The sequence below is a fragment of the Cryptomeria japonica genome, chromosome 1, assembly GCF_030272615.1.
Source record: "Cryptomeria japonica chromosome 1, Sugi_1.0, whole genome shotgun sequence".
Lineage (NCBI taxonomy): Eukaryota > Viridiplantae > Streptophyta > Pinopsida > Cupressales > Cupressaceae > Cryptomeria > Cryptomeria japonica.
The window spans coordinates 380311849-380321725 of NC_081405.1; the positions used below are offsets into that span (position 1 = coordinate 380311849).

The following is a 9877-nucleotide window of genomic DNA, read 5'->3' on the forward strand; positions in this document are numbered from 1 at the left end:
AACATTAGGTTTATGACTTATTAAATAGTGTATTAATATAGTTGTAATTCTTATTTTCTGGAAGTCTTAATTTGAAAGCTATTTATGCATTTTGTTGTTTTAAGAAAAGATTGCCTGTATTAGGATCTTGTGTAAATAGTGTTTTCAGTCAAGTTTAAATTTTGTTGCAATTCTGGTTGAGTTGTCATTGTGTCCTATGTTATTATATTTCTTTGGTCAGGTGTTGATGTATAACCTTATTGATGTGAGTCATTGTGTGTTTTGTCCAAATGGTCAATCTTGGGTTAGTGATTGTGTATCCTTCATCTGTGGTTTGTCAGGATTAGGTATGGCTGTCTGTTTCACCATAGAGTTCTCGTAGAGAGACCTTTCCTGTAGTGTCCTATGAGAGAGAGTGGCTTTCGAGCGGGGGCTGTGCCCGAAGTGGATGATAGGATAACCCGTCGAAAGTCAAATAAAAAGTGATAACCTAATAATTGATTAGGGGGTGGTTAGAATAAATATTAATTAAGATAATGTGCCTCGTGTATAGGTGTAGTGCTTGTACAGGGCTCATAATTTTACGAGAAGGCCTGGAATGGAAAACTTACCACCTTGTCTTCACGAAAGGATTGGTAGGGTCTGCATGAGACTTAGTTGGAACTGGAGGTTTGGGAGAGGTTACCAGGATAACCCAGGATGGGGGTTGGGGCCTAAGGAGGTTGTACCATGGTATCCATCTTAAGCTATGCGATGACACTCTCTCCTTAGAGTCACTAGTGTTTGTGAGTTGAGTCACATGGATGTTTGCGGAGTCTTGTAGTCCTTGTGTACTTGTCTTACTTTGCTTGCTTGAGGGTTTTCTACTATCTCCTACCACGGTTGGGTGGTTCCATTTCGGGATCACATGGTCGGGTGGTAGTGCCACTTCCCATCAGATGTTCTGGAATGTATCTTTAGGCGAGGAAGGGCTTCACTGGTGTTCTTGGTTCGTGATCCATGTACCAACTCATGTTCTTTCAATATGGAATTTAGATGTATGTGTAGATTTTATCTTAAGCATTTAATTTTCCTAGTTAGCTGAACAATAGGATTAACCATGGTGTTAACATAATTTGCGAATTAATCTTCATTGGTAACCCTTAGGAAATCATGTGTTAGTCTTTCGTTGTGTTATTAGGCGTGCAATGGTTATAATTAGTACACTTGCTCTTTAAAAAAAAAATTATTACGCCCTTTTAGTTGCCTAGTTGTATTGTTTTCCTTTAGGGTTTCTAGCGGGGCAATAAAAAGTCTCCTCCCAATTGTTGTCCGTAGATGTAAAATAGGCTATCCTCTCATGAAAAAACTTAATCCGCCCCTCCAAAGGCTTTCATTCTTTTTCCTTCTTATTAGTTCCTGTCGGGAACTATAGAGGAGGCTTCATTCATTAATGTCTGATTAATCTAATGGCAAGCAACCAATCATAAGCTACTATTTGCAAATATTTTCTTATTTCCTAATGTCTACTCATCAGACTTGCGTATTATTTATGTCAATTATTAGGAAGAAGTTTTGTGGCCCCTGCATATTGGACTTGGTGGCGGTTTGCAGGGGTGTGCTCTGTTCTCAATGAGAGAGAACAAACGTCTCTAGAGGCAATCAGAAGATCGTCAAAGCAGTATTTTCGACAAACAATATTTTTGTCTGCATGTCGAGGAGAGCTGGACGCTAGGGTAGAGTGAGGGCATTGATTTTTGTGATATTGGTGATTAAATATGCACAGAGCTGAATAAAATGCTCCATTATCTTGATATATGCTATTTCAGCTTCTTTCACTAGTCTCCATGCTAATTTCTGTGTGGGAGTGACCACTGCATGTAGTGGGATGGTTCTATGGCATTCTGCAGAGAAGTAAACGTGCCGACTTCATCAATTCTTATTTCCATTGTAGTCTATTAAAAAATTCAATTTCCTTCCTTTCTCAGATAAATCTATTGTGCACAGGAGTGTTTTATTTGAGAAAAAGAAGGGAAAACATTCTCCCAGGCAATCTGCAAGACAACGGAAGAAGACGACATGGCACAAATGCAGGTATGGTTTCCTCAACTTTATTTAGGGATTTTTCCCCAAGCCTCCATTGGAACCCATCTCAGAATTTTTTATTGTTATGGTTAATTGGGCATTGTCATGTCCTTGATAATGGGCTTGGAATTGCTTATATTCTCCATGTAGAAATATTGATTATGAGGCTACAGGTTTTAAATTTAATATGCTCTTATATTCAAACCCTAACTATGCTATCTTATTGCTTTTACAAATGTATATTCTTATATAGGTGAACCCTCCATGTATAAAAAATCGAGTCAGAGGAAGGAGCATTTACCAAATGAAATGTGAAGGCAACGAGACAAAACATCTAGGAAAACCAAAGACAACTTTAGATAATTTAAAGAGGAGCAACCTCGGCAGTTCATATGGTCTGAAGGACAAAAACCCAACTGAAACAGAAGAGGCATTTCTCAGCCAATGTTATCCGGTTGTCTGTGTTGATTCTTATGTCACCGCTAAGAGATTTACAAATATTTTTTTTATCAAAACTGACCAAATCCTTGCTTCCATTACGCTTTGATGGATGTCCATACCCTATTTCAAAGCTCCCATTTTGGTACAGGCAGGGATTATGCTGACAAAAGTTGTGGAATTTCGCTTTACCCTGCCAATTGCATTTTGATGGATGTCCATACCCTATTCTAAAGCTTCCATTTTGGTACAAGCATAAATTATGGTGGCAAAAGTTGTGGAATTTCGCTTTACCCTGCAAATTGCATTTCCTTAAAATTCTAACGGCTTTCCAACAAATCTATTTTGTGCATATCCTCTAATCATTGTTGTCCATTAGAACACATTTCTATAAGGCATTATGTCAAACAAGTCACGTGCCTTGTCTATGCTTCCACATTTTGGATACATTTTTACCGAGGCTGTTACAACTACGACATCTCACAAAATTCGTCTATTCTCTATGCTTTTATGGATGTCTATACTCAGCTCTTTTCATGATGAGCAGCCTATAACTAGTACTGAGTGGAGAAATTGTGAATGATATAAAATACAAAATCTAGAGACAAATTTTGAAAAAAATAAAAGAAGACACGAAACCTATTTTCCCTCTTTTGACTTACCAATGATTACTCCAACATCATATAACTAAGCTACATGATATAGAACATTCTAGTTTTGGCTGGGAATGCAAGTGTAGATTAAGGAAGGAGAGAAAATTTCACACCCATATCTCTTACAGTTTCTAGTATAAAAGATAATGCTCTTCGATAAGGTGAAACTATTGCGTTACATTATCTGAACTTGTTATATTGGTTGTTTTCAACAACTACTATATCTTATGTTATTGTGAAAATTAATGTTGATGATTAAACATGGTAGATTGTCAAAGCATTTGATTGCTTTGGGTACACCTCAAATCCTATTATATTTCACTCCCACTTCAACAGCTTGCAAATGTTCACATTTCACTTTTTTGCATGCCCTTATAATTTCTTCCGCTTTTGGACACAAACACTTTAGACATACAAATTATCCTACAACATTTTGATCCAGGAGCTTTTTCAAGAGCAACCATCCTGACTACACGAGGTATGCAATTTTATTCCTACTAGAATTTTAATGGGTTAAGCATGAAATTTAATTGTTAACGAGTTAAGGTATCATGTATAGTTTTGTATATACAGCTTACCTTAAAACATTTAATATATCATTTCTCAAATTTGAGCTCAACCGTAGATGGTTTTATTTCATTCCCATTAAGTGATTTATACTTTATTTGAATACTATAAATGTTTTGCTTGCTTTGGACATCACTCAATTGAAAAAGTTTTTGACTTTGAAACTCTGCAGATTAGAAATATTTGCTTCTGTAGATTAGAGAGCCAAGCTGTTAATGTCTTAATTTTAATAATTTTGTTATTTTTGCATTCTTGTCAATGCAGAAGCTCAAAGAACACATAACACGATGAAACTAATACAACGAATGCAAATGCCATACTGAGCATAGTCAATTGAAATTACACAACTCCCTAGTCAATTGAAATTACACAACTCCCTCAAATTTGATACTTTGTCAGTTGTGCCTATTTCTTCATGGGACTATAATAAAACTATGACAACCTTATTAGCTATTTGGAACTCATGTTTTACCATGAATTTTGGACTCTCAAACATGGAATCTAGTTCAGAGACAAATCAATTTGTAAGAGTCTTTTGTTTTTTAAGAATCTATTGTTTACATAGCCAAAACATAATATTTAAAATTTGTCTTAAATCTTATGTTTTTGTTCAAATCATTGTAATAGTTTTGTCATTAAAATGTACAGCATAGTTAATTGGTAAACAATGTTTAGAATTAGTTCTGTGAATAAAATGTACAACATAGGAGTTAGTTTTGTGAATAAAATGTACATCATAGTAACACACATTTACTGAATTTTATTTACAACTTCAGTTTGATGTTATTTATGGTTTTGTCTCATTCTAGAATTAGTTTTGTGAATAAAATGTACAACATAGTAACACACATTTACTGAATTTATTTACAACTTCAATTTGATGTTACTTTTGGTTTTGTCTCCTCCTATAGATTTATCTTAAAACTAGTTTTAAATGTGGATCTCATGTTTGGGATACTTGCTAAAGTTCATACTATTTAGTGATAGCTAGTTTTTTCAAATTTTCCAGAGGCATGTTTGTATATAGCTTAGCTATGTCCTTTAAAAAAAAGAGAAAAAATTATCAGATGTAGCAAATTTGCACAACAAATACCAACATTGCAGATGTAAAGATTTACAATACATTCCTGCAAAATATGCATTCTATTAAAGACAATAGCACATCAGAATTTGAATTTCAACTGTTGTCATTCACAATAGTCCGAAACAATTGTTTTTATTCCCATAAAAATATCATGTTAATTTTTTATTACTTCTAAATTTATCATGTTAATTTTTTATCTACTACTACATTAACACCAGTCAAAATTAATGATTCATGCATTCGTGTATGGCCCATTTTCACAAGCTAGGTCTTCATGTGATTGACATGGATGACACTGTAATCATTAGTCATGTCTATGATGCAGCTGAACTTGATACACACATAGATAAGTTTTATTTATGATTCTTTGTATGCATGCTGAATCGTTTTTCCATCTTGGATTTATAGCCAGAAACAGGTAATGGATTGGAAAACATGAATTATTTGACTAGTTAATGAGGTTCTAGGCAAGAAATTTCAATCTCTCCATATTAAGAAAGCTAACAGAATTAAAATGCACCTTATTCACTTTAAGGTTAGTTCTAACTAGGCATACTATGCAGAAACAAAAGGCTCCGATCAAATGTATAGTCTTGAGATGGCCAGTGTTTCACCATGTTTTGGTAGTTAAAATAAGACTTCATAATATGTGTCATTCTTTATGCCTTCTATACTAGAAAGGGAAGTTAGATGATCATATTTTCTGGTGATGTACATGCACCAGAAGTTTTTCTGGATGGTTAGAGGATTAATTTTATTATCTACTCATTCCTCTCATTTGTTGGAAATGTTTTCTGTATTAAAATGCACATTGTCTAGTTTAGATTGTATGTGGTTCAACCTTGTGTTGTTTTTATAAAATGATTGAAATTCAGTGTGTTTTTAATTAAATGACTAAATTTCTTGTAGCAATTAAATCAGAATAAAAATCTATTAATACTTGATACTATTTCACTTCTTTCAAATCTATCAACAACAGCAACGAACAACCACACAACCATCCTGTCACACCTCAACAGGAACTTCGCTGCTCTGCAGCTCTTGTTAAGATAGCTCCCCCTATAACTTCTTTTGTGTTTGGCTTCACGATCAAAATAATTAAAGCCTTCATGCAAAACAAAATCGTTTCCTCCTTTTCATGCAACTGTAGGTTTATATAAATTGAAAATTTATCCACCCCTTTCTCTCCACTCCCTCCATCATGCGTGGCATGCAAAAATCTTTTAAAATCCAACTTAGATATTATTAGCTTCCTCCCTAACTTTTCTAAATAAAAAAATACGATAGTCTTCTACATAAATTTATAAAATCTTTTTCCTTAAAAACTTCTTCTCCCTCCACGTAGATACATGGAAAATATTTATTTATTTATTTAAACTCATTGGGCTCTCTTTTCTTAAAAGTATTAGCGAACAACTATTACTTTAAGTTCTATTTAAGGTATTTTTTTCTTTTTCTAAAAGCATGTTTTGTTTTTTCTATTAACTACTTTATGTAGTATAAATATCACGAATTATTAAATGCATGTTATAGTTATATTCATTTATTTAATAAATTAAATCTTTATTAATAACTATTTTAAAAATAATTATATCTTATTAAAAAGAAAATTAAACATTGTTTGTAATAAAGTAGAAATATTAAAAGAAAAACCATTTAATAAGCGAGCATATATTATTTTGTGATTGAAAAATAGGGTCATGACACAATATTAATAATTGATTAGTGGGTTGGGTAATTAGGAATTCACCTAATTAAGATAGTGAATTTGCATTGAATGCCCAAATTGGACAAACCTAGGGAGGTGGTTTTGGGATCTTATATTGGGAAGACTATTGGAGTGGTAAACTAGTCTCCCTTGTTTGGCTCCAAGGTTGAGACAGATTCCACATGAGGTTAGCATGTGATGACACTCTACCCCACATGTGTCCATTATCCATACACCTTGCTTTGTTGATTTCACCTTTGGAGGTTTGTTGTTGGTTTAGCCATGTGTTGTGATTTGATCTTTGATTCTTGATGTTGTCTTGTGATGTCATGTTGTATCCCTTGGTCATTAGGTGTCAGCCTAGGTCTTGAGTGTGAGTTGGAACCCCATGTTATCTCCTAGCATAGTGAGTGGTTCCTATTTGGTTCCACATGGTCGGGTGGTTTGATACCTTCTTCTATTGGGATTTTTTTCTTGGATGCAGCGTGTGTGGATTGGATTCTTGGATTCTTCATTATGTGGATATTATTTGGAGCTGATTTCTATGTACTTGGAAGAGAAAACATTGTATCATGATGATTTGTATATGTAAAAGAGATTGTGTATCTTTGTGTTATGTAACTTCATGTAATCTTAGATTAAATTGAAATGGGATCTATGGTGTAGTTGCTTAGGAGAAGTGTTCATTGATCATTCCTTGATGTATTGGATATTCATGATGTAATAAGAATTTATGTGTTCAATGTGGAAAAGAAAGAGTCAGTGTTTATGTATTCATATTGCATTTGAATTCATGAGATAGTATTGTGATATGTAATCTTATGGAATTTATATTGGAAAGAATAGTATTTTTCTGTTATAGATCTTATTTAAAGTAAATAGGAGTAATCTAGATGAAATGGTTAAATAGATCTATGATGCATTTATGATAAATGAAAGTATGGGTATTAGGGACATTTGGTTGGTGTTTATAAAATGAACCTAAGTAAATGTAATGTGATAGAGTTATGTATATGTGTTAATGACTTATTCTAGTTGCTTGGAAAGTAAATGATTAATTGGATGATAGTATAGGATGCTCTAGATGGATATGTGAGATGATAAAATTACGTCAAGAAGTGACGTTGAGATACCCTAGGGAATGGATATATTTGTAAGAGTTTATTTGTAATGTGTTAATGATTAAATTATTTATTCCGCTTGAGTAATATGGTACTATGATCATGTTCATGTTGACTTATGTGATATTGTGAATAGCTAATGTTGCATTAGTGTTAGTGATAACATAGAGTAATGAATGTTTCAAAAAAAATTCTTCATTTGTTAGTAGATTATGGATTATTACTTTAGGGTATTTTGGTGGGCATTACAAGCAACCTTAGATATGAAGGATCTTTAAGGTTCTGCTTATTGCTTGTAGCACAGTCTACTATCATAGGGAACATCCTTTAAGTATTTATGTAATATATAACTCCAACTTTCCAAATGAATCCCAATACACTATACTCCAAGTTTTCTACTTCCATCTATAATCATAGTTATATCAACTTGACCAATTATAGGCCATTGACCTGAATGAGAACATTTCCAATAGAAGGAGGTAGATGGAAATGTCAGGATTTAGTTATAAAATTTGTACTTAAAGTTAAATCTATTGGTTGATAAAAAGGAGAAAATTAAGTAGTTCTGTCATCTCAGAGATATTATAGATTTGCAACTCATTGACATGGTGAAGCTCTTTGAGGACTCTCAGAAGCTCAATCAGGCAGTTAAGGTTCTAGATAGTAGTAAGGAGGTAGAGGATATTCTCTTGAAGATTGAAACTTAGTGCAACATTTTGGCCTGCATAGGAGATGATTGGAAATCTAGTTGGACTCAGCTCAAGTTTGTTCACAAGGGCATCTTGTCGCCATCTAAGTACCCTACTCAGTTTTTGCTGGTAAGACAATTTTGTTCCTATATAGACACATGCAAATAAGTACAAGATTGGTGGAGTGTAGTTTTGGATTTCAATTGCATTCATTTTATTCATACTCTAAGGGGGAGTTGATGTAGATAGGGAAGTTTTGTATAGATGCATAAGTGTTGCAGAATGTTGTAGATATGATACTTTTGTGCTCAGAGTGATACAAAACATGCAAAGTGTTGTAGTCACACCCTTTCTCTTTGATGTCAAAGGGGGGGAGATATACTGTGGATACATAGGTATTACAAGCGTTTCCATTAATGAAAAATGGGGAGATTATTGCAAATATGAGTATGTGTTGTCATTTATGTCAACTAAGGTCTGAAAGTATGAGCTTAGGTGCATTCTTGAGTAGTTCTATATTGGGATTTTTCTTACGTGTTCATATTGATGTATAAAGATTGACAGTGGTGACTGTAGATGATATATCCAATTGACTCATGTCTATTCTAGAGCATTAAAGAAGTATTTAGGCATCTACAACATATTATGACCAAGTATGGTTGTTTTGGTGAATAGTCTATCTGATAGGGTTTATTATTCTAGTCCATATTATGCTGCATTGATTCTTATTTTCTTTTAGTTGCAATATGATGTTGGTGGATGCAAAAGAATGTTAGATCTCAAATTTCACGTTCCTATTTGTTTCACAATTTATTTGTTGATGGTCCGAGTGTTGGTCATGCAAAAATAGTGTACTTGTTTGCAAGAATGATTTGCATTCCTTAGCCTTCTGAAGTTTTTGGTGTCATGGTTCATTAATGTAGTGTTGTTGGTGTTAAGTGATGTTATTTTGTTCATCCATAAGTGTTGTGGACATCTGCATCATATTTTGAGTGCACTTGGTTGGATTACATCATCGGTTATATCTTTTGAAGCTAGCTTGAGTGGTTTTGGTCCATGCGGTAGTGTGCAGAGTTGAAGGTGATGATTTGGGATTGATAGGAAAGTGTGTTGACATGGGGTGATGCTTCAAACATCTTGTTTCCCTTTTGAATTTCATTAAAGAATGTATTTGGGGCCAATTATTTATACTTTATACATTACATCTAATTAGGCTAAATCTAATTAATGTATCTTTTTTGTTGTGGATTGAAGTAGTCACCGACTAGGAGGGACCTCAAAGAGATTAGTCCAGACCGGTCAGCAAGATATAACACAATGGAAACACAAGGACATGATGGAGGCAATGCAGAACAAATTGAATTATATCATGAAAACTGTTTACAACCAACCGGTAACAACCGAGTTATAGAAACTGGATCACATGCCTGCTAAAACATGCCCAAAATACATAACAAGTCACAACTAGAATGTCAAATTTTAAGATCTATCTTCTATGCTTAGTCTAATTTATTGATTATATTCGAATTCTCTAATACTAGGATTTATACGATCCAAGGGGATCCAGTCGGCCC

General features: G+C 33.8%; 1 long non-coding RNA gene across 1 annotated transcript; it reads left to right on the top strand.

Annotated features, from left to right (window-relative positions):
* The first annotated feature begins 1405 nt into the window (after positions 1 to 1405).
* LOC131070905 (uncharacterized) lies at positions 1406 to 4302 on the top strand. Its single transcript, XR_009112424.2, has 2 exons — positions 1406 to 3612; positions 3966 to 4302. It is a non-coding gene; the product is annotated as an uncharacterized LOC131070905 (long non-coding RNA).
* Positions 4303 to 9877: the final 5575 nt, after the last annotated feature.